Source organism: Triticum aestivum, chromosome 6B, assembly GCF_018294505.1.
Source record: "Triticum aestivum cultivar Chinese Spring chromosome 6B, IWGSC CS RefSeq v2.1, whole genome shotgun sequence".
In the NCBI taxonomy this organism is placed as follows: Eukaryota; Viridiplantae; Streptophyta; class Magnoliopsida; order Poales; family Poaceae; genus Triticum; species Triticum aestivum.
In genome coordinates, this window is record NC_057810.1 from 14,586,031 (window position 1) to 14,596,523 (window position 10,493).

A 10,493-nucleotide genomic window follows, 5' to 3' on the forward strand; every position below is an offset into this window, starting at 1 on the left:
ACACACACACACACACATATGTATGAATTAATGCATGTATATATTAGTATATACGTATTTTGTATGTTTAATTAGTTTAGATTATTTAGATTATTATTTTTTCACTATTATATATGTATGAATGCATGTTAGATGGATATAATTAGTGTTTAATTAGTATGGAATTTTTTTATATAATGTTGTTTTTCAGTTTTTTAATGGATGTATAGAAGTTGTGTTTTCTGTTTTTAGTGTTAGATGCTTAATTAGTATGAAATAGTATATAGATTTTTGAAATAGTAGAAATGTTAGAAATTTTAGTTATCAAAATCCAATCATTAAAAAAATGTTACTTTTTGCGGGCATATAGCTAGTATTTGTTCTCGACGATGCCCGGCCCGCATCCTCGCCGTCGACCCGTTCGCAACGACGTCCAGCCGACCCATGTCCGGGACTGGGCTCCGCCGGGCTGGCACTGGGAGGTGCTGCCTGGAGGGGCGCGCCGCTTGATGAGGAACCCGGCCCCGGGTCCCGTCGTCGACCCTGATCTTGTTTGGTGGCGTTCGCGTGGGCCAGTTTTGGTGCGGAGGGACCCGGCCCCGCCGGAGGTGGTACGTCGCCGTGTCAGGGAGGAGGACGAGCACGTCCATCGCTACATGGTTGCGTTAGAGGGCGGCAGGTTCTCCAATACCTGGCAGTATCTTCGGGGATCTCACTTCAGCTATGATCCTGTGAGGGTTCCTTCTCTTTGGGTGTCCACCGCCCGCGCCGCAGGAACCGCGAGTGTCCTAGATTCTTCTGTAGTATTCGATCTTTAATTAGCTAGACAGTGATGTACTATTCAATATTATATATTATTCGAGACGATGTATTCGAGATTATATCTATTATTCTAGACGAAGTATTCGAGATTATATCTATTATTCGAGACGATGTAATTTGAATACTAAATTGTTTTATATTTCTTTTGGATTAGTTAAATAAAAGCTATGGCAGACAATACCGACAGAGAGGGAGAACATACCATGTTCGATATGATACGCGGGCTCCGAGATGATGATCAGAATGAAGAAGATTATGACGGCTCCGAATTTCTAAACAACACCGGAGAGGGTGATATGATATTCGATCGCGACGACCGAATTGATGAAGTCATGAAGTACGATTATGACGATGACGAAGAACATGTTGATCCTGAAACAACGACAAAGACCGGCGAGGTATATATATTTATATAAGCAGGTATCTGGTGATCATCACATGTTTTAAATGACTTGAAGATATATTAACGAATCGATCTTTGTTCTTTCAGCCATCCGGATCGAGCAAATCTTCAGGCAAAAGGACGAAACGAGGCCCGAACAAAAAGTTGAAGGAGGGCGTAAAGTACAATATCAAGGCAGACAGACCTAATGGCGAACCATTAGCGCCTAAGAAGATTGCGGACAAGTTCGTTCGTCGGTGCGGAGTTCTTGTGAAGGACCAACTCCCGATCTCCCTTCAAGAATGGAGAGAGCCAGCAAAAGACAAAAGACAAAAAGGCAAAGAGGACGCTGCTCCACGTCCAGATGTTACTTTTGTCGACAAGAATCAAAAAGATCTGCTTTGGGATACTCTCATGGAACATTTCACCCTACCAGATCATTTCACAGAAGCAGATGTGCAGAAAGTCAAGGACGCTGCTCTTAGGAAGATGGCGGTTGCATTCAAGAACCAGAAGAATCGTGAATGGGAAAAGTACGTCAAGGGAGGAAGGAAGACTCCGGTATTCGAGGGAACACTAGAGAACCAACATGCTCATTGGGATGATTTCGTGAAATTCAAGGATTCGGAATTAGCTAAGGAACGGTCGAGAATAAACAAGAAGAATACCGAAAAAAGGATAAGTTCCATAAGCTGGGGCCAGGTGGCTATGCGGTGGCAATGCCTAAGTGGGATAAGTCTGAGAAAGAGATGGAGGATGCAAGTGCCACTCCGGTTACTAAGAGCTGACCCCCCAGGGTCAGGACTTGGTTCTATGTGCATGGGGGGGAGTTGGACCCGAAGACAGGCAATGTTTCGACGAGGGCAAGTCTGAAGGGAGCCGACGATGCGATACTTGTTGCAATAGAAGAGGCACGATCGGGGGTGTTCCAGCCCAACAGAGAGAACGACGAGCTTACGCGTGCCCTGGGAAATCCTGAACACCCGGGAAGAACACGAGGCATGGGCGCTATTCCGTGGTATGAGGGGTTTTCAGACTGGAACACCGACTACAGAACCCGTGCGAGAAAGAAGATTGCGGAGGAGAAGAAGAGGAAGATGGAGGAGGAGCAGGGGAAGCAGGACTATGAACGCCTTCAAGGCCTAGAAGCAAGTCAAGCGGAATTGGCAGTCAAATTCCAGCGGTAGCAGGAGCAGATCGACTCACTTACCCAGCAAAGGGGGTCTCAGCAGCTGCAGCAGCTAGCGGATGATCCAGCATTGGATAGCACCAACCCATCCATGCCGAGAAGCAGCGTGGGTTCGACCGCCCCGGATGACGCAATGCTGGGTAGATACCCCTTGGATGACATCACGGAGAACACTAACTGCGAGCTACACGTCAAAATAACGAACATATCCATCAAGGCGGCGGACGCCATTGCTTTTACAAATCCCCCCGAGGCAACCTTCCATTGCAACCCGATTCCAGCGGGCTATGCTCGTGTCTTGGTTGATGAGGTGGTGGACCCACCATATTCAGAGCTACAGCTTGACATTCCTGGAGGTGACGACACGCGCTTTCTCGGAGAGGCCAAACATCGTATCATCCTATGGAAAAAGGATTGCATCATCTTTCGAAGGCCACCGACACCGCGTGAGCCGACTCCTCGTCGAAGTCCGCCACCGAGTCAGCAGTCTCCCGCTCCTGCAAGTCCACCAAGTCCGGCAAAGTGTCAGGCCACTCCTCCTCCAAGTCCGGCAAAGTGTCAGGCCACTCCTCCTCCTCCAAGTCCGCCACAGCGTCAGACGTCCACTCCTCCTCCAAGTCCGGCACAACCTCAGGCCACTCCTCCTCCAAGTCCGGCACAGCTTCAGGCGGCCACTACTCCTCCTCATCCAACTCAGCCCCGTCAGCCGTCTCCGCCGCCTCAGCAATCGCAGAAGAGACACCCCGCAGCTATGGTGCGTAGCGGTACGAGTCGAGGTAGTACAGGAAGTACAGACGGAGGCAAGCGATATAAATATGGTCCAAGCCTCACGCCTCTTCCGCAGAGGGCTTATGACAGGTCCGAGGAAATCGCAGCCATATCGAAGGCCGAGGTGGAAGCCCATTTTGCACCGAAACCGCCACCGCCGCCAAGGGAGAAAGTGCCTGAGGAAACGATTGACCACTTCATTCGTATGGCTCAACCACCAGCTCCCAAGCCTGCTGACACGGACTATGAGCGCCACATCAGGAAGTTAAATCGAGCACGTCTACGTAAGGAGGCGAGCTCGGGATCGAGCAAACAAGAAGCAGCTGTCAAAAAATGCGGGAAAACCATTCCCCGGCTGGGAGAACAGGCGGCGCAATCGATCCCCTCGCTTGTTGTGCCAACAACACGTGACAGTACGCGCGCCCAGTATTATTGTGGGCAAACAGTTTACGTTCCTAAGGTGGGCAATGTGGTAATAACGGAGGAGCATATAATGCAGGCTGAAGTTCTCAAAATCATTGTTGGACAACTCCTCGAGATCGAGCCCATGCCTGTGCTTAGAGAGGATGAAATAAAATGGAAATATGTCCGGGGCCAACCTTTGGTCGAGCCAGACAAGGTCAAGAACCTCCCAACGAGAATGTATGAATTGCATCAATGGTACATGAACATTACCAAGATTTCAGATCGATTGTCCCTCATGATGAATGTCAAGGAGGATCATTACTTCCATGAGAAAGCTCTATCCGTTGAGTATTCTGAACTGTTTCAGTTATACAATCAAGACGCACTCGACAAATCTATCGTCAGTTGCTATTGTCTGTAAGTGATTTCTTTCTGTAATTTAAGTCTCAAGCTAGCTGTAGTGATCCTTTTGATCAATCATTACCTATAATTATCCTCACTATATTCTTTTCTGTGGTATTATGCAGGATGAAGATGTACGAAATGAGAAAAGGTGGACGCTATGGCATTCGGTTCATTGACCCAAACACCGTTAATGAATACACATGGCGGATAAATCCACATCATCAAAAGGACGTAGAGGACAACATGCGAGAGTTCTTGAAGCGCCTCAAATACAATGAAGATATACTACTTCCTTACAACTTCCAGTGAGTCACACTGTCTTGTACTACAAATTCTCTGTTTTTGCCTACTAGCTAGCAACATGTTTTTGCTTACATATGCCCGCTTAATTAAGACATGCAAACGTGTGTGCATGCAGATTTCACTGGGTCTTGTGTATCATTAAAGTTGACGCCGGAACAGTTGAAATACTGGACTCACTACTCAAAGTTAAAACTGACTATAACATCTTGTTTGGGATAGTCAACAGGTAATTTCGATCATTATTAACTATATATCTCGGCCTATTTAGTTAGTCATTTCATGATATGAACTATTTAATAACCCCTTTATTCATTTTCTTTGTCGGCGGGCAGGGCTTGGGGAAGGTTCATCAGCGTCACGGATGGCGAATGGAAAAAAAGCTTCAATGGTTTCGACCCAAGGTAAGTAATTAAGTAGTACTATCTAGCTAGCTAGCTGCCATATCTTTAATTATCATGCTTGATTAATTATTATCTGATCAAATTCCATTCTCGTAAAGGCCCTGAAGCAGGCGCAGGGGACTGATCTGTGTGCATTCTGCGTTTGCGAGAACATTCGCATGATGGCATCCGAAAGGAGCAGATCTCAAAGACAAAAATGGGTATGCTTGTCAGAACACTATTCACAATTTTTACACCATTATCGTTATCTAGTCATATAACTAATACACATGCATATTGATCTCCTTCTTAACAGTTCAGAGAGGTGCGGGAGAAGCTCCTAGAAACGGAGCGCGTAGAAGCACTTCAAGAGGAAATAGCGGGATTTTTGCTCGACCAGGTCATAAATCCGAAGGGAGAATACTATTACCCGCTACCGCCCCCATAAAAACCACTTCCAATTGTCATCGTGCTCCGAAGGCACCAATTAGGCTAATGCCACTGGCTCCGAAGGCAACATGCATATGTAGGAGAAATTGTATATAGCTAGCTATACATTTGTGTATGTGTGAATTAATTAATATGGTGGTTTGTGAGACATTGATGATATATATATATATATATATATATGCATGATTGGTTCTACTAGAAATTCTATATATATATATATATATGCATAACGTGTACAATGTGTAGTATCGTAAAATACCAGCAAATGAAAAAGAATTAAAATGGAAACACAAAATTAAATGAAAAAGAAATCATAAAACTAAAAACCCCCCAAACCTTATAGTACCGGTTGGTATTACCAACCGGTACTAAAGGGCTCCAGCCCCCCGGAGCTCGCTCGTGCCACGTGGTTGCCCTTTACCACCGGTTCGTGCTGAACCGGTACTAAAGGGGGGGGGCCTTTAGTGCCCACACTTTAGTGCCGGTTATGGAACCGGCACTAAAGGGCCTTACGAACCGGTGCTATTGCCCGGTTCTGCACTAGTGATAGTTGGGTTAGCCCGTCTCCCTTGTTTTGGTACGTTACGTTCCGTTATATCGGCTAAGGTAGCGCAGGGAGAACTACTGCGATTGTGTCCCGGTTCTTCCGGACGAGCACCTCAGTAGAGAAAGCCGAAAACTGACCATCATGATGCGGCGAGAGCTCGTCGCTGTTCGTGAGGTACCAAAATCCCTAAAGATTTTTTCTGCTTAAGGCGAGGAATCGGCTTCGTCCGATTTAGGCGTGTATAACGCCCCAGTTCGGCTTTCCGAATACTAGGGGCTTCGCCGAAATTTAAAATTATAGACTTCTATGGTCAAGTGAGAGTTATAAAGCCGAATAGTCCAATTGCCTTGTTCCCTGCGCCAAACACCTCCTTAAAGGACCAAAACTTTTGATAAAGAGTGTTTGGGTCTCCACGAACACCCCAGTACTAGTTACAAGGGGGCGGAAGCCGACGACTGGCCTACTTTCAGATTTTGATAAACGACCATAGAGAAGGTAATATTTTAAATCAAACAAAGTGTTGCATAGCACAAATAAACCCATTCTCATATTACACGGAAGACATGAGTACATTCACTCAAAAATTATGTTCTTAGGACATTCATTCGCCACAAGATGAGCGCCTTTCATAACGCCATCATAATATTTCTCGGGGCAGCGATGCTCCTTGCCCTCCGGGGATCCATCCTTCACGAGCTTTTCAGCGTCCAGCTTGCCCCAATGCACCTTCGCGCGGGCAAAGGCCCGTCGGGCACCCTCAATACATGCAGACTGCTTGATAACTTCTAGCCGTGGACAGGCATGCACCATCCGCTTGACCAGGCCAAAGTAGCTGTCGGGCAGGGGCTCGCCAGGCCACATCCGGACTATGAGGTCCCCCATGGCCTGTTCGGCCGCATTGTGGAGTTCGACCAGCTGCTTTAGTTGGTCACTCAGAGCCATTGGGTGTTCGGAGCCAGTATATTGGGACCTGAACAGCTTCTCCGTAGAGCTCCCCTCTTCAGCGCGATAGAACTCCGCAGCATCCGAAATGCTGCGTGGCAGATCTGCGAATGCCCCTGGAGAGCTCTGGATTCGTGTAAGTAAAAGAAATGACTCCTCCACATGCTTGCTTTGCATAAAGAATGCCTTACCCTCCGCTATCTTCTTGGCCGCCTGGATTTCCTGGAGGGCCTTTTGGGCTTCGGCCTTGGCGTCGGCTGCGCTCTGGAGGGCCTTTGCAAGCTCAAACGCTTGCGTCTTGTAGTCATGCTCCACGGAGCCGAACTTCTGGCCAAGCTCCTGGAGCTCCTGCTGTACCTCTCCCACCCGAGCATCTTGCTTCTCTCGCTCGGTGCGCTCAGTATCCGCCTTGGCTTCGGCCACGGACAGCGCTTCCTTCAGGGCTGCCACTTCGGTCGCGTCCCTATCAAAAGCCATGATGCTTTTTCTTAGCATCACCAACTTTTTATCCTCTATATGACATATGGACGGGGTTTTTCTCACCTCTGTTCGCCTCGAGCTGCTTCTTCACGAGGCCGAGCTCTTCTTCGGCCTGCCCCAGTTCGCACTTGAGTCCGGCAACCTCGGCCTTGCGCTCAGCGGCAGTCAGCAGCAGTGCCTGTTTGATTCATACAGACAAATACTATTAGCTTCCTGCGGTTTTTTAGTTGACCCTTTGTTTGGCTTTTCTTTCCGGACACCAACCAGAGCATCAGGGGCTACTATATATCAGGTGATATTTCCTCAAACTTTCTTTACCTCAAAGCCTGTTAGCAGGCTGGTGCAGGCTTCGATCAATCCGCTCTTGGCGGACCGAACCTTCTCAATCACCGTACCCATAAGTGTACGGTGTTCATCCTCGATGGAAGCGCCTCGAAGCACTTCCAACAAATTATCCGATGCCTCCAGCTGGGCAGAGGTCATCGGCACGGCCGACTCGCCCTCCTTTGTAGGCTCCGGGTAGTAACCAGCCGAGAGCCAGACTTGCTATGGCTCGCTCTAGAGGGACTGCTTACCGGAATCCGGAACCTTTGTAGGCTCCGGGCAGTAACCTGCTGAGAGCCAGACTTGCTATGGCTCCCGTCAGCATAATCCATGTGGTTCTCATTCCCCATGTGTCCGGCGCCCAAGATTTTTCCTTGGGGCATATCCGGAACCGTCGCCTCCTGCTCTAGCATCCTCCGGGACAACACCTCGGTGTCATCCACGGGTCGTGGAGAGGTCGCCGTTGGGAGCGAATTCATCTCCCACTCATTCAGAGACTCCTCAAGATCGGCCCCGGCCAGACTGCATATACGTGTTCGGCGTCATTACAAACTATGAGGTCGAAAGTCGTATGAAAAATATTATGGAACGCGGATACTTACGACCTCTCCCGGGGTTTGCCCCTGGGCAACCACTCCTCGTCACTAAAAGAGGCGGTAGTGGATTGATCTGGAAGGGACGCCTTGCCCTTCTTCGGCGTCCCGGCCTCCCCCGACGTTGCGGACTTCCTTTTCTTCTCCTCCCTAGCGCGGGGAGGAGGCATTTCTTCATGTTCTCCCCCGTCTTCGGGGGGAGAATCTTCCTCGTCGTCTTCAAATGACGACTCTATCACGGCCCTGCGCCGGTGACCTTTTCTGGTCCCTATGGCCGCCTTCTTGGACCCTTCGGCCCCCTTAGTTGAGGCGGCCTTCTTCTTCTTCCTCTCCTCCCCTTCGTGGGAGGAGTGCGCCTCGTCCTCTTCTGGTGAGGCGTCGGGTGCGGCCTCGTGCCGAAGACCCCTTCGGGTCCCCGTGGCCTTCTTTTCGGCCTTTTTCTCCGGCACCTTGTAAGGCGCCGGAACCAGCATCTCCGCCAGGAGTGCGCTTACTGGGTCCTCTGGCAATGGAGCCGGATAGTCGATCCGCTTCGCCGTCTCCACCCACTCCTGTTCGGTCAGCAAGGTGACTTAAAAATCCTCCCCCGAAAGTATTAAGGGAACATCTCATAAATAGTCAAGGGACTTATTAGACTGGCAAGGCGCGTTGCGCTGAGCCCCCGGTCGTCGGAAAGGGGAGGAGGGACTTCGCCGGTCTTGAACAGAACCTTCCAGATTTCTTTGTGTGTTGTGTCGAAGAGCTCTAGCAGCATCTGGTGTTCGGCCGGGTCGAACTCCCACATATCAAATGCCCGTCTTTGACGCGGGAGAATCCGACGAATGAGCATAACCTGGACCATGTTGACAAGCTTGATCTTCTTGTCCCTCATACTTCTGAGGCAGGTCTCGAGTCCGGCTAGCTCCGTGGGTTCGCCCAGGCCAGGCCCTTCTTCTCCCAGGAGGTGAGCGACGTGGGGATTCCGGATCTGGATTTGGGGGCCGCCACCCAGTTGGCGTCGCGCGGCTCGGTGATGTAGAACCACCCGGATTGCCACCCCTTTATGGACTCCACAAAGGAGCCATCGAGCCATATAACATTGGGCATTTTGCCCACCATGGCACCTCCGCACTCCGCCTGTTGGCCGCTCACGATCTTCGGCTTCATGCAGAAGATCTTCAACCACAGGCCGAAGTGAGGCTTGATGCGGAGGAAGGCCTCACACACGACGATGAACGCCGAGATGTTGAGGACGAAATTTGGTGCCAGATCTTGAAAATCTAGCCCGTAGTAGTACATGAGCCCGCGGACGAAAGGGTGGAGTGGAAACCCTAGTCCACGGGCGAAATGAGGGAGAAATACCACTCTCTCCCGAGACTTTGGTGTAGGGGTAATCTGTCCCTCTGTTGGAAGCCTGTGCACGATATCGGCGGCCAGGTATCCGGCTTCCCGAAGCTTGGTAATGTTCTCCTCTATGACAGAGGAGGCCATCCACTTGCCTCCCGCTCCGGACATGCTGCGGTCTTACAGAGAAGGTGAGAACTTGGGCACTAGAGCTCGAGGGTGCGAGAACGGGTGAGCGAAGGAAGAAGAATGCGTGGGTGAAAATGGGTGATTTCTGCCCCTTTATAAAGGCGATGTGAATGTGCGCCTCCCCACTTGCCTCTCGAAATCTCTTATTTTTCCAGGCGCCTCGATTACTGGCGCTGGTTGGGTTACCCATACCCTCATTGATGGAGATCCCATGATAAGGGGACACGATCTCTGCTTTGATAAGATGTGCCAAAGAAACCACCTCGCGATGTGTGTGGAAGCAGGTTGTAGAAAACGGTTCGAATAAAACCGGACCATGGCGTGATGTCACATTTCGAAGAATTGTCAGTAGATTAGGTTCGTGGATTATTGTTATTCTCTCTATGGTGGTATATGGAATGTTATCTTGCAGAGCCGGACATGGTCCTCGTGTTCAGAATTTATCTTGGAGTATTCGAAGATGGAACCCGCCTCGCAATGCCGAAGACAATCTATGCGCCGGACTCATCGTCATTGAAGCCTGGTTCAGGGGCTACTGAGGGAGTCCTGGATAAGGGGGTATCCGGACTGCCGGACTATGTACTTTGGCCGGACTGTTGGACTATGAAGATACAAGATGGAAGACTTTGTCCCGTGTCCGGATGGGACTCTCCTTGGCGTGGAAGGCAAGCTTGGCGATTCGGATGTAGATCTCCTCCTCTGTAAACCGACTCTGCGTAACCCTAGCCCCCTCTGGTGTCTATATAAACCGGAGGGTTTAGTCCGTAGGACGGATCATCATCAACAACAATCATACCATAGGCTAGCTTCTAGGGTTTAGCCTCTCTGATCTCATGGTAGATCAACTCTTGTAATGCTCATATCATCAAGATCAATCATGCAGGAAGTAGGGTATTACCTCCATCGAGAGGGCCCGAACCTGGGTAAAACATCGTGTCCCCAGTCTCATGTTACCATTAGCCTTAGACGCACAGTTCGGGACCTCCTACCCGAGATCCGCCGGTTTTGACAC